The sequence below is a fragment of the Dendropsophus ebraccatus genome, chromosome 9, assembly GCF_027789765.1.
Source record: "Dendropsophus ebraccatus isolate aDenEbr1 chromosome 9, aDenEbr1.pat, whole genome shotgun sequence".
In the NCBI taxonomy this organism is placed as follows: domain Eukaryota; kingdom Metazoa; phylum Chordata; class Amphibia; order Anura; family Hylidae; genus Dendropsophus; species Dendropsophus ebraccatus.
This window is the reverse complement of record NC_091462.1, coordinates 103397237-103417574: the sequence shown is the minus strand read 5'-3', so window position 1 is coordinate 103417574 and position 20338 is coordinate 103397237. Positions and strand designations below refer to the sequence as shown.

Here is a 20338-nt window from a genome sequence, read left to right as displayed (position 1 = left end):
TGGTCTTTGCATATAGTAGCTTTTCCTAGAGGCTGTCACTCATGGGGGTGCTAGCGTACCAACCCCTGCACCTCCACCACCTTCTTATCACCACCTCCCCCAGCAACTATGTCCCTGGTCACATCATTAAGTCCCCCAAATAACATCATCCCCACCTGCATTAACACCACCTCCCCCAATAGCATCATCCCCTCTCCCAATAACAACATCTACCACTCCCGATAACATAGTCCCTGGTCACCCAACGCTGTCTATGGGCATGATACCTAAAAGTAATACGGCTATTTTTCTTGTATACTGTAACTATGGGGCGCAATTCCACCGGTGGCCCCCAGGGGCGTAGCTAGGATTTATGGGGCCCCATAGCAAAAAACTGTATGGGATCCCCCTCCCTTACACTATATATATATATATATATATATATATATATATATATATATATATATATATATATATTGTGATATAAGTCACTGGGATCGCCTTTGCTGGGGTCAAAGGACACGTATCTGGTTCATCCAAATCAAGCCAACAGCATACATAGGTGCAATCTGACACGTAGTCAGGTTTATTTAAAAGGTTGCAAGCAGAAAATAAAACAAAACAGCAACGAAAGAAAATCCTTGCCTGTCCGGCACTTACTATACATTCAGGTATCCTGACTATCAGCTGGAGAGCTGCTCCCTGCCAGCTTACCAAACACTTAAGCAACCTTTACTACTCACACCAATCTCTCACACAGACAGGCTTTCTGTGTCCCCAGCCAGAGAGAGCTATCTGCCCTCCTGGCTTCTCTTATATACCCGCCCTCTGAGCAGCTTCATTAATTACCCTGCAGGTGAGAGGCCTGGGCTGTTAGCTGACATAGGAGAGGAACCTAGGAGAAATATACCTCCCTTCCACAACCATTCCTGCATAAGTGTCACATATCCCCCCCCTCTGCTCAGGCCAGTGGGACTGGGCAACAGTAACCACTAGACAGTGCACACGAGACAATGCATCTGCATTGCCCTGTAGGCTTCCCGGCCTATGCTCTACTGTAAATTTGTATGCCTGAAGAGCTAGGAACCATCTAGTTACTCTGCTATTCCTTTCTTTATTCAGGTTCATCCACTTTAAGGGGGCATGGTCTGTGACTAACCTGAATTTTCTTCCCAGCAGATAATATTTGAGGGATTTTAGAGCCCATTTGATGGCCAAGCATTCTTTTTCAACAATTGCATAGTTTCTCTCATGTTTATTTAACTTTCTGCTTAAATAAAGCACTGGATGTTCCTCTCCATCCCTGACCTGAGACAAGACAGCCCCTATTCCCGCCTCTGAAGCGTCTGTTTGTACCACAAATTCCTTTTTGAAGTCCGGAGTGACCAACACTGGCTGTGAACAAAGAGACGCTTTCAGTGTTCGGAAGGCTCTTTCTGCTTCAGGGTTCCACTTTATCATCACTGACTCTTTTCCCCTGGTGAGATCAGTCAGGGGACCTGCTATGGCTGCAAAATTGGGTATGAAGCGTCTATAATACCCAGTAATTCCCAGAAATGCCCTCACCTGTTTTTTATTAATCGGTTGGGGCCATTTCTGAATCGCTTCAATCTTGTCAACTTGAGGCCTGACTATACCTCTTCCAATTATGTACCCCAAATATCTGGCTTCCTCTAGCCCAATGTGACATTTCTTAGGGTTCGCAGTCAGTCCTGCCTCCTTCAAACTATCAATGACGGCCTGAACTTTTGAAAGGTGTGTTTGCCAGTCAGGGCTATGCACCACTATGTCGTCAAGATAGGCTGAAGCATATTGCCTATGTGGCTTCAGCACTCTATCCATTAACCTCTGAAAGGTCGCTGGAGCACCCCTGTCATAAACCATCTTCTGGGCTCCTTGAGCCCGTTCCATGTGTTCTTTTACAATTGGCATGACTGCTGAAATCCTACCCTGCATCTGTGAAATATGTTCTATCACGCTTCTGTAGGGGGTGACCTGCCCTTCCCAGGCTTCTCTAGCCACATCCAATAAGCCTCTAGGAGGTCTACCATACACCAGCTCAAAAGGTGAGAACCCTGTTGATGACTGTGGTACTTCTCTTACAGCAAACAACAGATATGGAAGCAAAAAATCCCAGTTTTTGCCATCCTTGTCCACTACCTTCTTCAACATCTGTTTTAGAGTCTTATTAAATCTCTCAACTAAACCATCTGTCTGGGGATGATAGACTGAGGTACGTAACTGTGACACCTTAAACAGCCTGCAAAGTTCCTTCATTACTTTAGACATAAATGGTGTCCCTTGGTCTGTCAGTATTTCCTTTGGAATGCCCACTCTACTGAATACCTGGACTAACTCCTTTGCAATGGTTTTAGATGCTGTATTGCGTAAAGGAATGGCCTCAGGATAACGTGTAGCATAATCCATTATGACTAGGATGTGCTGGTGACCCCGTGCAGACCTTATTAAGGGACCTACCAAATCCATCCCAATCCTTTCAAAAGGTATTTCAATGATTGGTAAGGGTACTAAGGGGCTACGAAAATGAGGCATAGGCGCAGATACCTGACACTCAGGACATGACTCACAATAACCTTTTATGTCACCATGCATGCCAGGCCAGAAAAACCTCAGCAATATTCTCTCTGTCGTTTTCTGGATCCCCAAGTGGCCACCAACAATGTGTCCATGTGCCAGATCCAGAACTGTCCTCCTGTAGGCCTTAGGAACAACTAATTGCTGTATGGTTTCCTCACCCTTTTTGTCAATTTGATACAGCAATTCATTTTCCAGGACCATGTATGGGAAAGCTAGCCTAGCCCCAGGCTCCACAGCTACCCCGTTCACTACTTTTACATTTTCCCTAGCTCGAGCAAGTGTAGGGTCCGTCAACTGTTCAGTCTGGAAGTCGTCTTTTCTGAACTCTAAGTCAGGCATAGTCTGTTGTGTGGCCCCTTCATTTTCAGTCTCTGAGGATGGCTCCTCTAAGTCCCCTGCCATAACAGAAAATGGGAAGGGAGTGGGCCTTTCTGACGAAACCCCAACTACAGCCTCTTGTGGGGGAACCTCAAATGGTTCTGGGCTTATGGAAGGTGTACTCTCTGTAGTCACCAACTTGCTTTCCCATAATTTCCAAAAATATGGAAAATCCCTTCCCAGAATAACATCATGCATTAAAGTTGGGACTAGCCCAACCTTATGGTACACTGACCCATAGGGAGTTGTAACACAAGCAATTGTAGTTTGGTATTCACATGTATTGGTCTTTGCTGTGCCTCTGGCGATACCACAGGCAGGCTTGCCACCCGCTGTACCACCTCCTGCAGTGTCTGGCGGTCTTTACTTGTGGTCTCTATTAATGTTCTCAGCTGTTCAGACAGCAAGCGGTTTGCTTCTTGCTGGTTAGCGTTTGTACGCTGTTGTTCTCTGGTTGCCTCCTGCTGGGCTGCAGTAGAACGTAACAAGGCGTTCACCACGTCCTCCATTTTCTCAGATACTTTAACGTGCTGCCCGCATCCGAAGCACCAATTGTGATATAAGTCACTGGGATCGCCTTTGCTGGGGTCAAAGGACACGTATCTGGTTCATCCAAATCAAGCCAACAGCATACATAGGTGCAATCTGACACGTAGTCAGGTTTATTTAAAAGGTTGCAAGCAGAAAATAAAACAAAACAGCAACGAAAGAAAATCCTTGCCTGTCCGGCACTTACTATACATTCAGGTATCCTGACTATCAGCTGGAGAGCTGCTCCCTGCCAGCTTACCAAACACTTAAGCAACCTTTACTACTCACACCAATCTCTCACACAGACAGGCTTTCTGTGTCCCCAGCCAGAGAGAGCTATCTGCCCTCCTGGCTTCTCTTATATACCCGCCCTCTGAGCAGCTTCATTAATTACCCTGCAGGTGAGAGGCCTGGGCTGTTAGCTGACATAGGAGAGGAACCTAGGAGAAATATACCTCCCTTCCACAACCATTCCTGCATAAGTGTCACAATATATATATATATAGTTATATATAGTTTTATATATATATATATATATATATATATATATATAGTTATATATATAGTTATATACATAGGTGCAGACTACCTTTTGCTTAACCCCTTATTTACTGCAGTGTGTAAGTGACCCAGTGACCCAGGCAGAGAGCTAATTTTCTTCTGTATTAACCCTTTTTTGTGTTGCAGCATGTAAGAGAACACTGGGTCACTTACACACTGCAGTACATAAGGGGTTAAGCAAAAGAACACAGGAGGCTCTTATCTTCCCTGTGCATCCCCGGGCCCCCTCCCTCCATGGGCCCCATAACAACCACCTTCCCTGCCTCTATGGTAGCTATGCCACTGGTGGCCCCTCTGTCCCCCAGTATGACACTGCCCATCAGCTTAGTTATCCTATAATACAATAGCTTTTACTACGTCAAATTACTGCACGCTTCCTAGTCCAAAAGAGCAAGCTCTGTACAGCCAGCAGGCCATGCCGGGGGAATTCAGCTATGAAGCCTGGATGCTATTAATGCTTTGGAATACTCTGGGTTACTTATATAGAATTCTCATTTCAATGAAGGATCCCCATTAAGACTCCTATCTATTAACTAGACTAGAGAGCATCTACCTGTCATGTCAGCGGAGAAACACCCTGTCATCGACTCCGACTTGTCATACCAGAGCCTTCTTACACAAAATGGACAATCCCTTAAAGACAGGTTTACAATAGAATAGCAAATGAGCAGCAGAATGAGCTATCTTCGGCAGCATGACCTACAGGTATATCTAATTGCCAGCTTTGGCGGATTGATCAGGTGACTATAAACTTTCATATCACTTAAAGCTGAAAAAATATGATACCTCCGGGCCAAAAATATGGTAAAAAAAAAAAACTACTATAGAGAAGCAAATAGCAATTATGTGTATAGGACGCTGCAACTATACCGCCATAGAAAGCTAATGAGTGTCTACAATTAGCCAAGTCGGTGTATTATCTGTATCATCAGCATCACAGCAAGGCAGGAGAAGCCCAGCAGACATTGTCTAATTACAGACAAGGAGCTGAAGGCAACAGGAGGATGTTTTAAGGTCTTAGAAGGAGGATTTTTATGACAGCTTTTCTCTCCCTCACCCAGTTTGACAGCTTCTTGACACTCTGTTATTTCTGGGCTTTCACCTCTCTAAGACTTCAAATCAAGTTTCCCGGTCTTGTAGTGAGGAGGGCGTCTTAAGATCAATACCAGGTTTTATTTGCAAAGTGTACTTGTCAAAAAATTGTTGCTGTGGATTAAGGGAGGGGAGAGGGTCTTTTTTTTTTTTCTTTTTTTTTTTAATTTGTGCCCCTGCAGCTTTGAGCAAGAAATGGAAGTTAATTCAAAGCCCAGATTCTATTGTATAATAGGTATGTAAAAAAAAAAAAGCAAAATATCATTAAATCTGCTTGGTGGCTGGTCTGCATAATTCATCCGGATGGCATGAAATATGAATGTTACTAAGAAGTAGCTGTCAAGAGAAAAAAATAAGAAAGAAAGAATTGCTGCGCTGTTTAGAACAGGGCTGTAGCTTATTGGGTGATTGTCAGGACACGGGAGGTCAGGCTCAGCTAATGTTAGCACCTCACTACAGCTATGGGGACGTTCTGAAGACCGGGCTCTAGCTGTTCTGCTGCTGTGGTTAGAAATGTGGAGCACAAAGAAACTGTATTCCTTCTATCCCTTCTTCCTTCCTTCTTCTCCTCTTAGTTCCCTTCATCTATAGCATCCTCCCTTCTTTCTTTTTCTTTACCCACTCCTTCTATATTTCCTTCCTTTCCAACTTTATTTGCATTTTCCTCTTTTTATTCTTTCCTTTCTAAATGTAGAAAAATTCCTATTTTATTTTATTCCTATTTTATTTCCCTCTCTCCTTCCTTTCTCCCTCGCTTCCTTCCTTACGCCCTCCCTCTCTTCCTTCCTTCCTTCCTTCCTCCCTTTCTCCCTCCCTCTCTTCCTCTCTTCCTCTCTCCCTTCCTTCCTTCCTTCCTTCCTTCCTCCCTCCCTCCCTACCTTCCTTCCTTCCTTCCTTCCTCCCTCCCTTCCTCCCTTCCTCTCTCCCTTCCTTCCTTCCTTCCTTCCTTCCTCCCTCCCTACCTTCCTTCCTTCCTTCCTTCCTCCCTCTCTTCCTCCCTTCCTCCCCTCCTTCCTTCTTTCCTCCCTTCCTCCCTACCTTCCTTCCTCCCTCCCTTCCTTCTTTCCTCCCTTCCTTCCTTCCTCCCTCCCTTCCTTCTTTCCTCCCTTCCTCCCTTCCTTCCTCCCTTCCTTCCTTTCCCCATTCTTTCCTTCCCTCCTATTCTCTTTCCTCTTAATTTATCTATCATTTCTCCTTTTGTTTGTTAAATGTGGACTTTTCCATAAATCAAAGAAACCAGGTTCCTTCTCCCTCCTTACTTTGTCTTTTTTTTTTTTTTTTTACTTTTATTCATAGCTTCTTCTCTCCGCCACAGCCAACACCCCCCCCCCCCCTTTGGATTCCCCCTGCTATCCTTCATTCCCACCTTCTTCTTCCCGCCCTTCCTTCCTTCCTTCCTTTCTCATTTATTTTTCTTCCTTCCCCTTTCTCATACATCTCTTTATAATTTCTATATCCTTCCTTCCTTATTTCTTCCTTTATTATAGATTTTTCCTTTCTCTCTTTTCTAAATTGGATTACTTTTTTCCTATTATTCCCCCCTTTTGTTCTTTCCTCCCTCCTGATCCTTCATTTCTTTAATATATATACAGTGGGGAAAATAAGTATATCTTACACTGCCAATTTTGCATGGTTTTCCACCAATATAGAATAAAGAGGTGTGTAATGTTTATCGTAGGTACATGTCACCTGTGAGAGACAGAATCTATAAAAAAAAAAAAAAGAAACAGAAAATAAAATTTATAAATAATTATTTAGCATTTTATAACAAGAAAAGATTATTATTACAATTATTATTACAAGAACTTAATATATTTTCCCTGTAGTTCTTGACTAGGTTTGCAGACACTGCAGCAGGGATTGTGTCCCCCTCCTCGGAGCTGTCACTGGACAACATTGAGTTTCAGCTCCCTCCAAGATTTTCTCTAAGGTTTAGGTGTGGAGACTGGCGGCCACTACCAGACCTTGAAGTGCTTCTTACAGAGCTGCTCCTTAGTTTCTCTGGCTGTGTGTTTAGTGTCATTGTCATACTGGAAGACCCAGCCACGACCCATCTTTAACTTTAATGCTCTTCCTGAGCGAAGGAGGTTGTTGGCCAAAATCTTACGATACATGGCCCCATCCATTCTCCCTTCAATAAAGCACAGTTGCCCCTTTGCACCATCAAAGTATTTTGTTTTTACCCACAATATTCACCGATGGGACTGTGTTCTTGGGGTTGTACTCATCCTTCTTCTTCCTCCAAACACGGCAAGTGGAGTTGTATTTTGGTCTTATCTGACCACATGACCTTCTCCCAAGCCTCTTCTGGATCATCCAGATGGTCATCCATGGACTTCACACACCTTCTCACACCTTCTGTTTCTTCCATTTTTTAATAATTGTGCCAACAATTGATGACAGCTTTGGCTGTCCAGGCACGGTGGGAATGGTAGTTTTGGAGGGCTGACTATTACTATTCTAAAGGTTTTAGCCAAGGCAACATTGTAGAACAAGTAGTGAGATCATCAGTCATTGGTCTACATACAGTACTTCTACTAAGAAAGTTCTTCAGGTCTACACTGTTGAAGCTTTAACCATATACATAAAATACTATGTCTAAAGCCATATCCTATAATTTAGCAAAAGTTAAGTCAACTTTTGCCATTTTCTTCAGAATGGATCCCTTTCTTTCCACACTTTACCCTGACGAGTCTTTATCATTCCATTCAACCTCTATTTTTAAGTTATAGTTATTTCTTTACCGCCTGCTTTTGCCTTTCATTGATATCCATGGTAACCCATGAAGTCATCCGCCTCATTCATTGCTATGACATAAACAAGGCTTAAAACCATCATGTCAAAAGCTTCAATGGAAAGACATAGACAAAGAAAGTCTTTGTAACCACAAGTTATACTTGGCTGAGGCCGTATAGGGTGGGGGTCATAGATCCAAAAGAATCCTTCATAAGGTCCTTCCCGCTGTCAAGTGGAGTGTATTATCAATATATCAATAAAGACTCTCAAAGCTGCTTCACAATGAAGGATGAGGGTCTATCTCCTGTACGTTTATCATCTTCAGCCTGTCTTGTCTTCCATGGAGTGTCGTCAGGCTAGCATTGATCCTGCAACAGGAAGATGGCTGATCCCATCTCCACAAGCCATATTTCAGTGGAGATGCCTGAATATAGGTATTATTACTCAACCCTTCACTTTGTGTAATAATATGGAGGGTCTTCTCACAGTGTGATCCCACCTGCCGCAGCAAGACAACCTCATTCAGGTATATAATAGGATATTGACCTCTCTATGGACTTTGGTCACCCCCAGGATACGTACAAATGCTTGGACGTGTCCTTGTAGTATAACATGATTGTTCCCCTTATAGTACTATTAAGACTCTTTAACAAAAAAGGGCCTGGCATATCCCATGAAATCAATCTATTATCTCTATCTATCTATCTATCTATCTATCTATCTATCTATCTATCTATCTATCTATCTCCTATCTATCTATCTATCTATCTATCTATCTATCTATCTCCTATCTATCTATCTATCTATCTATCTATCTATCTATCTATCTATCTATCTTTTATCTATCTCTTTTTGAGTGTGGCATTTACTTAAACCATTACATACAGATCCTACTGAAAACATCTTTCAAAAAGCAGCATAAAAAAGCCAATAGTCAAGGTGGAAAATGCTGCTGACAGCTTCAATAAATTTATCACACCTTTGTGAAGTTTATCCGGCCTTTTGTTTGTGAATGATAATGAGGTTTTCATATAGGAGGCTGGAAAGTACAATCACACATTGTACTGTATTGTTTTTAATGTATATAAAATTTTATATAAAAGCAGCTTGGCTATTAGGGTGCTACAGAACATTCTATTCCAGGGTTACAGAGCATTCTATTCCAGGGTTACAGAGCATTCTATTCCAGGGTTACAGAGCATTCTATTCCAGGGTTACAGAGCATTCTATTCCAGGGTTACAGAGCATTCTATTCCGGGGCTACAGAACAATCTATTTTAATTCTACAAACCATTCTATTTCAGTGAAACACAACAATATATTCTGGAGTTACAGAAAGTTATATTCCACTCCTACAGAACATTCTATTTCGAGCTACAGAACAATCTATTCTGGTTCTACAGAACATTCTATTCCAGGGTTACAGAACATTCTATTCCGAGGCTAGAGAACATTCTATTTCAGTGTTACAGAACATTCTATTCCAGGGTTACAGAACATTCTATTCCGAGGCTAGAGAACATTCTATTTCAGTGTTACAGAACATTCTATTCCAGGGTTACAGAACATTCTATTCCGAGGCTAGAGAACATTCTATTCCAGTGTTACAGAACATTCTATTCCGAGGCTAGAGAACATTCTATTCCAGTGTTACAGAACATTCTATTTCAGGGTTACAGAAAATTCTATTCTGGTTCTACAGAACATAACAGTGTATTCTGGAGTCACAGAAAGTTATTTTTCCATTGCTACAAAACATTCTATACTGGGTTAACAGAACATTCTATTCTTGTTCTACAAAACATTCTATACAAGGGTTACAGAACATTCTATTCCAAGGTACAGAAACTTCTATTCCAGTGTTACAGAACATTCTATTCCAGGGATACAGAACATTCTATTCCAGGGATACAGAACATTCTATTCCAGTGTTACAGAACATTCTATTCCAGGGATACAGAACATTCTATTCCAAAGACTCCTGGTAAAAAAGCAAGAAATTCAAGAAAGGAGCTAAGTCAATGAGCGAGCTTGATGGACGTCGATTAATCACGGTGTGTCAGGGAAAGGGACACAGGGACCCTGCGTGTGATTACTTCCTGTCGTTTTTGTAATACAATTTACTATATTTTTTTCTCTCTTTTAAAAGCACTTAGATTATGATATATAAATTCTTTATTGCTTGCTGCTAGTGTTTGAACTTTGATTAGTCTGGGAATGACCTCAATTTCATAGGCATCACTCACATCAAGGAAGTGAACAAGCTCTCTCCAGCACAAGCAGATGTTAATCTGCTGGAGGTTACTGGAGGATTCAACCATTTTTTTTTAGAGTTGTTATATTTTAATTGTTTGCAAAAGAAAAAAAATAAAATAAAGAAGGTTAAAATATAATATAAAAAAAGTATATTATCTCAGGTCACTTCCTCTTCTTTATTTATTTTTTACTGTTTCAGGCTATGCTAACAATACGTATTTTTTTTTTAATTAAACACGGCCGTTGTTGCAATTTGCAACAACGGCCATAAATAATTTAAAAAATACTTTCAATTGAAAATAAATGGGATCCTGGCCGGAGGGTATACACATAGAGGTTAACGCGGTGGCGGGGCGGTCTCCTTATATACTTGCAGCGGGATGTCCATCCTGCTGTAAGTATGTCTTCCATACAAACTACAGGCCAGGGATCCACAGCTGATTTCGTGTTTGTTTGTAGCTTTAGGGAGCATCTGGAGGAGGTTACTTGTTTAGTTCAGACTTGACTTGAGAGCTAGGGAGTCTACCATTAGGTGGAGGTCCTATCTATTAAGCACAGTGCTCTGCTGGAGAGACTCTAACCTGTACTCACGGCTTTGTCTAGTCTGCCTAATGCTGATCGAGGGCACTGAGTGACACAAACAGTAGCACAGGCCCCACTTAAGGGTGAGCCAGCTGGCGGGGTTCTCCGTTAGGTCCTGGTGAGTTACAGCCGGGAAAGTCGGCTTTTAGTTGCTCCCAGACTGCTGACTTACCTACAGCTCCTGGGGAACGTAGCAGGGTTTTGTAGAGAAGGAGGATAGCCCCTCAGCAAGAATAGGATTTATCCTTTGGTATCCTCACCCAAGGAGTACTAGCAGGACATGGTGAACATAGAGGAACACTTGAGAAAAACAGAATCTGCATACACCACATGCCACTCACTAATCCCAGGCTAATCTAAGAACATGGCCGACCTCTACTCATAGGCTTTCTTCTGGTTGCTGATTGGTGGAGAGACATGGAAACCTTCATCCTCTGTGCCATTCCAGTGCAGTTATTGCTCCACAAGCCGTTAGGAGCACTTACCACTCCCATAGCACCCATATGACCCCGCTGGTCCACCCCTTTCTAATCATGATGAATGGAGCGGGCCAGTCAGGAGCGGGATGGATTGTCAATATGGGGGGGAAGCAGTTCTCCTAACAGTCTTACCAGATTGTGGAGCAAACCACTAACTGCACCAGAACAGCACCGAGGATGAAGGTAAAAGACATACCCTTCTCCTCAGCGTCTCCTAAATTATAGGAACACTCCTTATGAAGCCGTGTTGAGAATGGGACATGTGGGGTGCTTCTCCTACCTGACCCCCCCCATTTTAACTTATGGTGACATTTTTTGGGGGGATTGCTATTATTACCGCATTATTTCCCACCATTGAACTTACTTTGTCATTATTTTTCTTCCAAGTTGTGTTTAGGGGTAAGATGAGGAACCTCGTCTTAGAAGAGTATGGATTTGTGCATTTTAAGTGTTTGTAACCCTGACATGGTCTTGTGAGGAGGCTTGTCTCCTTTTGTCTGCTTCTCTTAATTTTGTATACTTTGACCTAAAAAAATATTGTTTAAACATGCAGCTCATATGTGCATATACTTTTTGTGTCTTTGAATTGTGTTTACATACATAGCTGCACTCTGTTGTGTGGTGCCCACCTTCTTGCCTGTTTCCTACACAATACGGACATATCAGCAGCTTAGATTTGCCTAACCTGCTGATAGTTCCCCTTTAACCGTTTACATATAAATCTTCAGCTGTGGTTTGGAAAAAAGAAAAACATACTGGGAGACACCTAGTGACCAAAATGCAGTACTACAAGACTCCATCCACCGAAAACCCAAATACATGTGGACCATCAGTGCCCACCTACATATACACAGGACCAGCAGTGGCACATGGGTTCTAGGGCACTGCACACACAAAGTACACTGTATGCCTTCTACTCAGATAAGGTCAGGATTACAGCATCACTGCTAACCTCTACAGGGCACATATTAGCCTGAAATAAATCAGTGACAAAATCGAAAATTAGATCATTCAATATTTGGAACAAATTAGGTTAATTCCGAATCACCTCTAGAAATGATGTGATTCCTAGCTGTCTCCTTCATCTGACATTGCATTGATGTCTAAGGGTAAGGGCACAGGTTGTATTTTTCATGCATATTTATAAACATATTCCATACGTAGTACATTTCTATTGTTCTCCTTGGGAATATGTAACACTGTGACCTATGGCATGGATTTTTTCCACCATCTATTTGAAATTTACATGGATAAGTACATGTCCGTTATTCTATATGAAAAACATATTGGGTATCCTGATGTAGAGTAATCTCTATGAATGGGGCCAATGTGGGGCGTCTACACCTCATATTTAAGTGGGGTATTTTGTGACATATTTTTCCCGAACTTGCCGTGATTGAACCTTCAGAAATGTGATTCTAGATCTTGTCACTCCCTTGCTCTCACTTGCATTGGCAGCTCATTCACGCTCAGGAGTCACAAGTGACAAAGGATATCCCCAGGCAAAAGAGAATGTGAAATATCTGCTCAGTCCTGAGGCATGATGGGAGTGCAGCTTATTATAAGAAACAAACAATTCAGCAATAATAAGTTTTAGAAATATTTTAGCTTATTTTTACCTCTTATAACATACAAGAATACATATTCTAGGTGTTTGCTATATAGTTGTAGTCATCTTTTAGATTTGTTTGCTTGCTGAGTGGACACTGGTAATTGAGTGTCCAAGTTTAGTGTCACTAAGTTATTTACCACCTTTGTTAAAGTACCTCTGTTGGTGCGCATACCAAGAGCTGGAAGCTGTGATTTCCACTCCAACCACTAGGTGTCTCGCTCTCCCTCCTGTGCACAGCTGCAATATATATAGGTTTGGCTTAACTGTTGTGTTGACCAATGACAACACTCTCTACTCTCCTCTTTTCCTGTGACACAGCCCTTTACAAGTTGAGGTAGTTTCCTGGTCTTTAGTTTTTAGTTGGTGTATGGGAGACAGACTACAGCCAAGAGTTCCTGCTGCAGTGAATAAGCGGGCCTGGCTTAGGCCAGAGCCCTTGACAGGGACTGAGATTATTCCTAAGAAAGACTGAGACTTCCAGACCTTTAGAAGTGGGGTAACCGTGATCTGGGTAAACCCCGTGTCTGTGTCTGGGATCCTTTTTAATGTCAGGACACTCACCCCCTAGAGGAAAGAAATAAAGAGTGATCCCCAGTAAGACAAAGTTGCTGAGCACCGAAGTATCCTACTGACTACGCTCAACTACCTCAGGGAATCTTGAGGAGTTAGCTATGCTCAGAGACAGAGGCCTGAGACTTGTGCTACCTAACCTGGTGGTCTTAAACACATGGTACAAGGCACAGAGAATCAGACAATAAAAGCTCTCCTGCAGGCATTTGTCAGCTACAACCCTATGTCTGCATGAGGCATTAACTTCCAAGTGCCTCAAGGAGGAGTCTCAATGTTGTGGTGGCCAACCATAAACCCTACCACCCCATTCATTGTCTATAGGTAACAACTGTGCAAAAGGAGACAACTTAGTGCCATACCCTCCTTCCATACCATACAATTAGAATGGAGTTGCATGCTCCACTCTAGTTTCCTCCTGGGGTCTCCAATGATCATCTTTTCTTTTCTTATCTGTTCTGTAGAAAGGTGTCAAATGTTTCCTATGGGGCAACCCCTTAGCATACATGTATGTCCCATGTGTATCCAATCACTGTGAGGACCTGGCTGTGATTGCCAAAATCCTGCTGTTATGGCTGGGATCAGAGATATATCTGATTCCAGCCATTCATACTTTTGATTCAGTAGTGTAGCTAGAGGGGTCATAGTTGCCGTAAGCCCCTATTTTTTTCCCCCCAGGGACTAAAAGGGACACTGTCTATCCTGTACTTTACTTTGCTGGAGAGGGTCCTGACAGTTTTGCATCAGTTGTAATGAAAGCAGGTGGGCACTTCGTCAAGAAATGCAACTTCTCCAGCCCCTCACTAGACATGACTCACTGTAGGACTTAACTTGAGAAGATGACCCACTCAACGTGGACAAGCAGGCTCCCTCAGTCGTAGTCGCACCTCTGGTAATTTAGCACTGCATAGTTATACAAACAGGAACACAGACATAGCAGCAGTCCATACACCCCCACACCTACACTAGACTAATCTGCTCTAGACTAGAACTGAACACATGGCCCCTCTCGAGCATTACTTATAGACTAAGGGGCTGACTCCATATAAGTGGAGAGGAACCTGAGGTAAGTTGGTCAGTGATAGGCTGAGAGACATGAGGAGACTTTGGCCAAGGCCCTAATAGGAATGTACATAATTAACCCCTTAGTGACCTGCAGCTTGCTATAAGTGAATAGATACCCAAGAAAAAATACAGTCAATGCTGTACAACATCCTTCATCACACACATTACCCTGTAGACGCTTATTGAAGGTTAGGATTGTGCAGCCCTACACATTATATAAATAATATACATATACAAGCATGGTTGTGGGACACACATAAATACATATATAGAAGCAGGTACTGTAGGTGTCTATGTATTAGCCATCCTCCTACCCCAGCACAGTCCTACGGCTATCAGACTCGTTTGCAGAAATGTCAGAATTCTGTACCAACTCTTTCCACATCAAAACTCCTAAAAAAAAAAACATCAATGGACTCTCTGCGATAGGAATCTGTAGCTTTTCAGGGCCGTGATAAATATCCACAGTGCGAAAGTTTCATTTCACACACACTCTTGTCCTTTGAGGTTGACAGAAAAGCTTCCTTTACGTTATATACGGCCCATTTCTGGGACGATAAAGGCGCCATGTGTCAGCCAGCCCGCTATCTATTTGGCACCAGTCATATCAAGGTTAAAATATTTCAGAAATGTTTTCTTCCGCCAGCCTCTTCATTTCATATCTTATTTTTAATAGTACTTGAAAAAAAAAAGAGAGGCTAGTGGAGAAAATCTCGCATTTTGTTGTCCGATCAGCAGTATGATAAGATTATTTGCCGAAGGTCATGAAACACCGGTAGTCGGATGTAACCTTATCGCCATCAAAGTGGATGTGTTCTCCGGCAGACGTTTCGCTCCCCCCGTGAGCCTCCGCAGCTATTACCGGGATGTTATAATGTTATCACCGTGCTACTATACGTCTTGCCAACAAGGTGGCGTCTCAAACAGATGAACATGGACCGAGTTGATTTGATTGGTGAAGGCCTGCAGGGACAGAATATAGAATCCCACCACCTGACAGATGCCTGTAATACCGCAGACACCACACTGCAAGATAATCCGCCATCTAATAACTATAATGCAATTCTGCATCTCCATTGAGCAGGTAGTGTCACCTTCCTTCCCTGCTGTCCTGAACCAGCCTCCAGCAAAGTCTATAGACTGTTCAACGCTGCTTAACCCGTGCAAGTTCATGTAGTCCTCTAACCAGCGTCCCCACAGAAATAAGCAAAGATGAGATAAAGAATCGGATGCTTGATATTCTTGCTGATACATAGTGGGACGCCCTTAAAGGGGTGAATAAAAGGGACATTAGGAATGTGTGTATATGTGCTACAATATGTAGAAACATGCATAAATAATGATAGTTTAACAACTTAATATGTTTCTAGTGGTTTCATCTCTACATTGTTCCTGCTCATGCTGCTTGTTGTACGAAAATACTTCCTAGATGGGAGAGGGTCAGGAATTCTCTGGCAGCCCAGCCTTCTCCTGTCCCACCCTGCTCCCTCCACTACTCCTCCTCACAGTCTGCATCCCCACCCTGCTCCCTCCACTCCTCCTCCTCACAGTCTGCATCCCCACCCTGCTCCCTCCACTACTCCTCCTCACAGTCTGCATCCCCACCCTGCTCCCTCCACTACTCCTCCTCACAGTCTGCATCCCCACCCTGCTCCCTCCACTACTCCTCCTCACAGTCTGCATCCCCACCCTGCTCCCTCCACTACTCCTCCTCACAGTCTGCATCCCCACCCTGCTCCCTCCATTACTCCTCCTCACAGTCTGCATCCCCACCGTGCTCCCTCCACTACTCCTCCTCACAGTCTGCATCCCACCCTGCTCCCTCCACTACTCCTCCTCACAGTCTGCATCCCACCGTGCTCCCTCCACTCCTCCTCCTCACAGTCTGCATCCCCACCCTGCTCCCTCCACTACTCCTCCTCACAGTCTGCATCCCCACCGTGCTCCTTCCACTACTCCTCCTCACAGTCTGCATCCCACCCTGCTCCTTCCACTACTCCTCCTCACAGTCTGCATCCCACCCTGCTCCTTCCACTACTCCTCCTCACAGTCTGCATCCCCACCGTGCTCCCTCCACTCCTCCTCCTCACAGTCTGCATCCCCACCCTGCTCCCTCCACTCCTCCTCCTCACAGTCTGCATCCCACCCTGCTCCCTCCACTACTCCTCCTCACAGTCTGCATCCCACCCTGCTCCTTCCACTACTCCTCCTCACAGTCTGCATCCCACCCTGCTCCTTCCACTACTCCTCCTCACAATCTGCATCCCCACCGTGCTCCCTCCACTACTCCTCCTCACAATCTGCATCCCCACCCTGCTCCCTCCACTACTCCTCCTCACAGTCTGCATCCCCACCCTGCTCCTTCCACTACTCCCCCTCACAGTCTGCACCCCCACCCTGATCCTTTCATTACTTTTAGCAGCCTGCATCCCCACCCTGCTCCCTCCACTCCTCCTCCTCACAGTCTGCATCCCCACCCTGCTCCCTCCACCACTACTGCTCACAGTCTGCATCCCCACCCTGCTCCCTCCACTACTCCTCCTCACAGTCTGCATCCCCACCGTGCTCCCTCCACTACTCCTCCTCACAGTCTGCATCCCCACCCTGCTCTCTCCACTACTCCTCACAGTCTGCATCCCCACCCTGCTCCCTCCACTACTCCTCCTCACAGTCTGCATCCCCACCCTGCTCCCTCCACTACTCCTCCTCACAGTCTGCATCCCCACCCTACTCTCTCCCACTACTCCTTGTCGCGGTTTGTGACCCTTCCCTGCTTCTTCCCATAATGCCTCCCAGTAGTCTACATTCCTGTCCTGCTTCCTCCTCATCCTCCTCTTCCTCTTAGCAGTCTACATCCCTGCCTGCTTCCCTCCAATACTTGTCCTAGCCGTCTGCATTCCCACCCTGCCCTGTTCTTTCCCACCATTCCTCCTAGAAGTCTACATCACTGCCCTGTTTCCCCCATTAGTCCTTCTTGCAGTCTGCATCCTGCCCTGCTCTCTCCACTCCTCCCCCTAGCTGTCTACATTTGTGCCCTGCTTCCTCCTCTACTCCTCCTAGCAATCTGTAGCCCTGTCCTGCTTCCTCCCACTACTCCTCTCAGCAGTCTTCATCCTGCGCTGCTACTCCAACCAGTTCTCATATCAGTCTACATTCCTGCCCTGCTCCCTCCACTACTCCTCCTAGCAGTCTGTATCCCAACCCTGCTCCCTCAACTACTCCTCTTAGCAGTCTAAATGTTGCCCGGCTCTTCTCGCTTGTCCCCCTAGAAGTCTACATCACCACCCTGCCCCTCTCAACCCCTCTAGCAGTCTGTATCCCTGCCCTGCTTCCTCCTACTCCTCCTAGCAGTCTGTACATCTGCCCTGCTACCTCCACTCCTCCTAGCAGTCTACAACCCTGCCCTGCTCCCTCCCCTCCTCCCCCTAGCAGTTTTCATCCCCACCCTGCTCCCTTATCTACTCATCTTAGTCTAAGGGCCTTATTACACGGGACGATTATCATGCCAAAAATTGCTAAATCGTTCGAATTTAAGCGATAGTCATTCTGTGTAATTGCAGGCAACGATAGAAAAATCGTTCGTATGTCATTGATCGTTGATTTAGATCTGAACCTAAAATTATCATTCGCTAATTGTTCGTTGTAATTCCATGTTTGTTCACTAATCGTTCTGTGTAATAGCACATTGTTCATTGTTTTGCTGGGATCAGAAGGATTAAATGATCATAGTAACGTTTACAATAACGATCATAGTAACGATCGCAATAACGATAGTAGTAACTAACGATTATTGTTCTGTGTAATATGGTTAACTATAAAATCTAGTTTACGATCGTTTATCGTTAGTCGTTAATCTTTAAAAATTGCTCAGTGTAATAGGACCCTAAATCCCTGTCCTGCTTCCTCCACTATTCCTAGCAGCCTGTATCCATGCCCTACTTCCTCCACTCCTCGTAGCAGTCTGTATTCAAATCCTGCTCCTTCAACTACTCCTCCCAGCAGTATGCATCCTTGTCCAGCTCCCTCCACTCCTCCCCTGGCAGTCTACCTCCCCGCACTGCTCCCTCCACTACTCCTCCCAGCAGTATGCATCCTTGTCCAGCTCCCTCCACTCCTCCCCTGGCAGTCTACTTCCCCGCACTGCTCCCTCCACTACTCCTCCCAGCAGTATGCATCCTTGTCCAGCTCCCTCCACTCCTGCCATAGCAGTCTACCTCCCCGCACTGCTCCCTCCACTACTCCTCCCAGCAGTATGCATCCTTGTCCAGCTCCCTCCACTCCTGCCCTAGCAGTCTACCTCCCCGCACTGCTCCCTCCACTACTCCTCCCAGCAGTATGCATCCTTGTCCAGCTCCCTCCACTCCTCCCCTGGCAGTCTACCCCCCCGCACTGCTCCCTCCACTACTCCTCCCAGCAGTATGCATCCTTGTCCAGCTCCCTCCACTCCTCCCCTGGCAGTCTACTTCCCCGCACTGCTCCCTCCACTACTCCTCCCAGCAGTATGCATCCTTGTCCAGCTCCCTCCACTCCTGCCATAGCAGTCTACCTCCCCGCACTGCTCCCTCCACTTTTCCTCCCAGCAGTATGCATCCTTGTCCAGCTCCCTCCACTCCTGCCCTAGCAGTCTACCTCCCCGCACTGCTCCCTCCACTACTCCTCCCAGCAGTATGCATCCTTGTCCAGCTCCCTCCACTCCTCCCCTGGCAGTCTACCCCCCCGCACTGCTCCCTCCACTACTCCTCCCAGCAGTATGCATCCTTGTCCAGCTCCCTCCACTCCTCCCCTGGCAGTCTACCTCCCCGCACTGCTCCCTCCACTACTCCTCCCAGCAGTATGCATCCTTGTCCAGCTCCCTCCACTCCTCCCCTGGCAGTCTACCCCCCCGCACTGCTCCCTCCACTACTCCTCCCAGCAGTATGCATCCTTGTCCAGCTCCCTCCACTCCTCCCCTGGCAGTCTACCTCCCCGCACTGCTCCCTCCACTACTCTTAGCAGTCTGCATCCCTGCATGCTCTTTCCATTGGTAAGTTGGATCCCTTTACTAGAAGTATTGAGTGCTGCACCCTTCAGGCCAGATGGACAATTCCTTTAATAAATGAATGTATTTCAGCCAGTGTATTACCAGCAACAAGCCACCGCTTCAAAGTTATATTAATGTAAGTTTAGAAGACAAAACTTTCAACGACTAAAACAACAGGGAATCTTATTGTAAGGTTAAAGTCCCAGCAAGGAGGAGGTTTGTAGAAGCACACAATTTAACATTAGACAGGAGCCACAGGGTCCGCTCTTTATGCACTTTCAGTGATTTATACGCTCAAGTTCTTTGGTTCTCGGTTTTCTTTTATATCCCGAATGACCTTAAAATAAGTCTGCGCCACGAATATTTTAAATCCCTCACTATATTAACCTTTACCATTTCCAATGAATCTGTAGAAGTGTGCACCCCCTTTCCAGTAATATAGTATTTTGCCGTTCCTGAATTTCTCCAGGGTCTTTTTCCAGCCTCCAGCATCGTCTCCTGATGACCCTTCTTCTGCCGCATTTCCTTAGCTGAAATATGCTTCCTTCCATGACACTCAACCTTTGGATGATAGGATGCCTGAATTATGTTCTGCATACTGCCTAGCATCCTAATAACCAGGTGCACCGATAAACTACAGAACGCTACAAGTTTTACTCTTAAATAGTCATAGTAATACCATCAGTGGTCTCCAATCTTTTTACCATGGGTGAAACTGTGGAAGGATGTTTCCTGTCCTTGGGAAATTTCTACCTTGAGAAGATACCAGAGCCACTTTGTTGGGGGTTTGTAGGATGGAGTAGGCTTCATAGAATTTTAAGAGGATCCAAAATAAGATTTTGGTCTGATCAATACAAGCCCCATATATGTGAGTGTTTTTTG

General features: G+C 44.8%; 1 long non-coding RNA gene across 2 annotated transcripts in view; it reads right to left on the bottom strand.

Annotated features, from left to right (window-relative positions):
* LOC138800448 (uncharacterized) overlaps positions 1–20338 on the bottom strand; it is a 124638-nt gene that overhangs the window by 97334 nt on the left and 6966 nt on the right. Inside the window, exon 3 of one of the 2 annotated variants that reach the window (XR_011364466.1) lies at positions 19664–20017. The exons of the other annotated variant lie outside the window; for it this stretch is intronic. This is a non-coding gene — a long non-coding RNA (uncharacterized lncRNA). Of the gene's footprint in view, positions 1–19663; positions 20018–20338 lie in introns of those variants that run through there. 2 annotated transcript variants of the gene reach the window in all.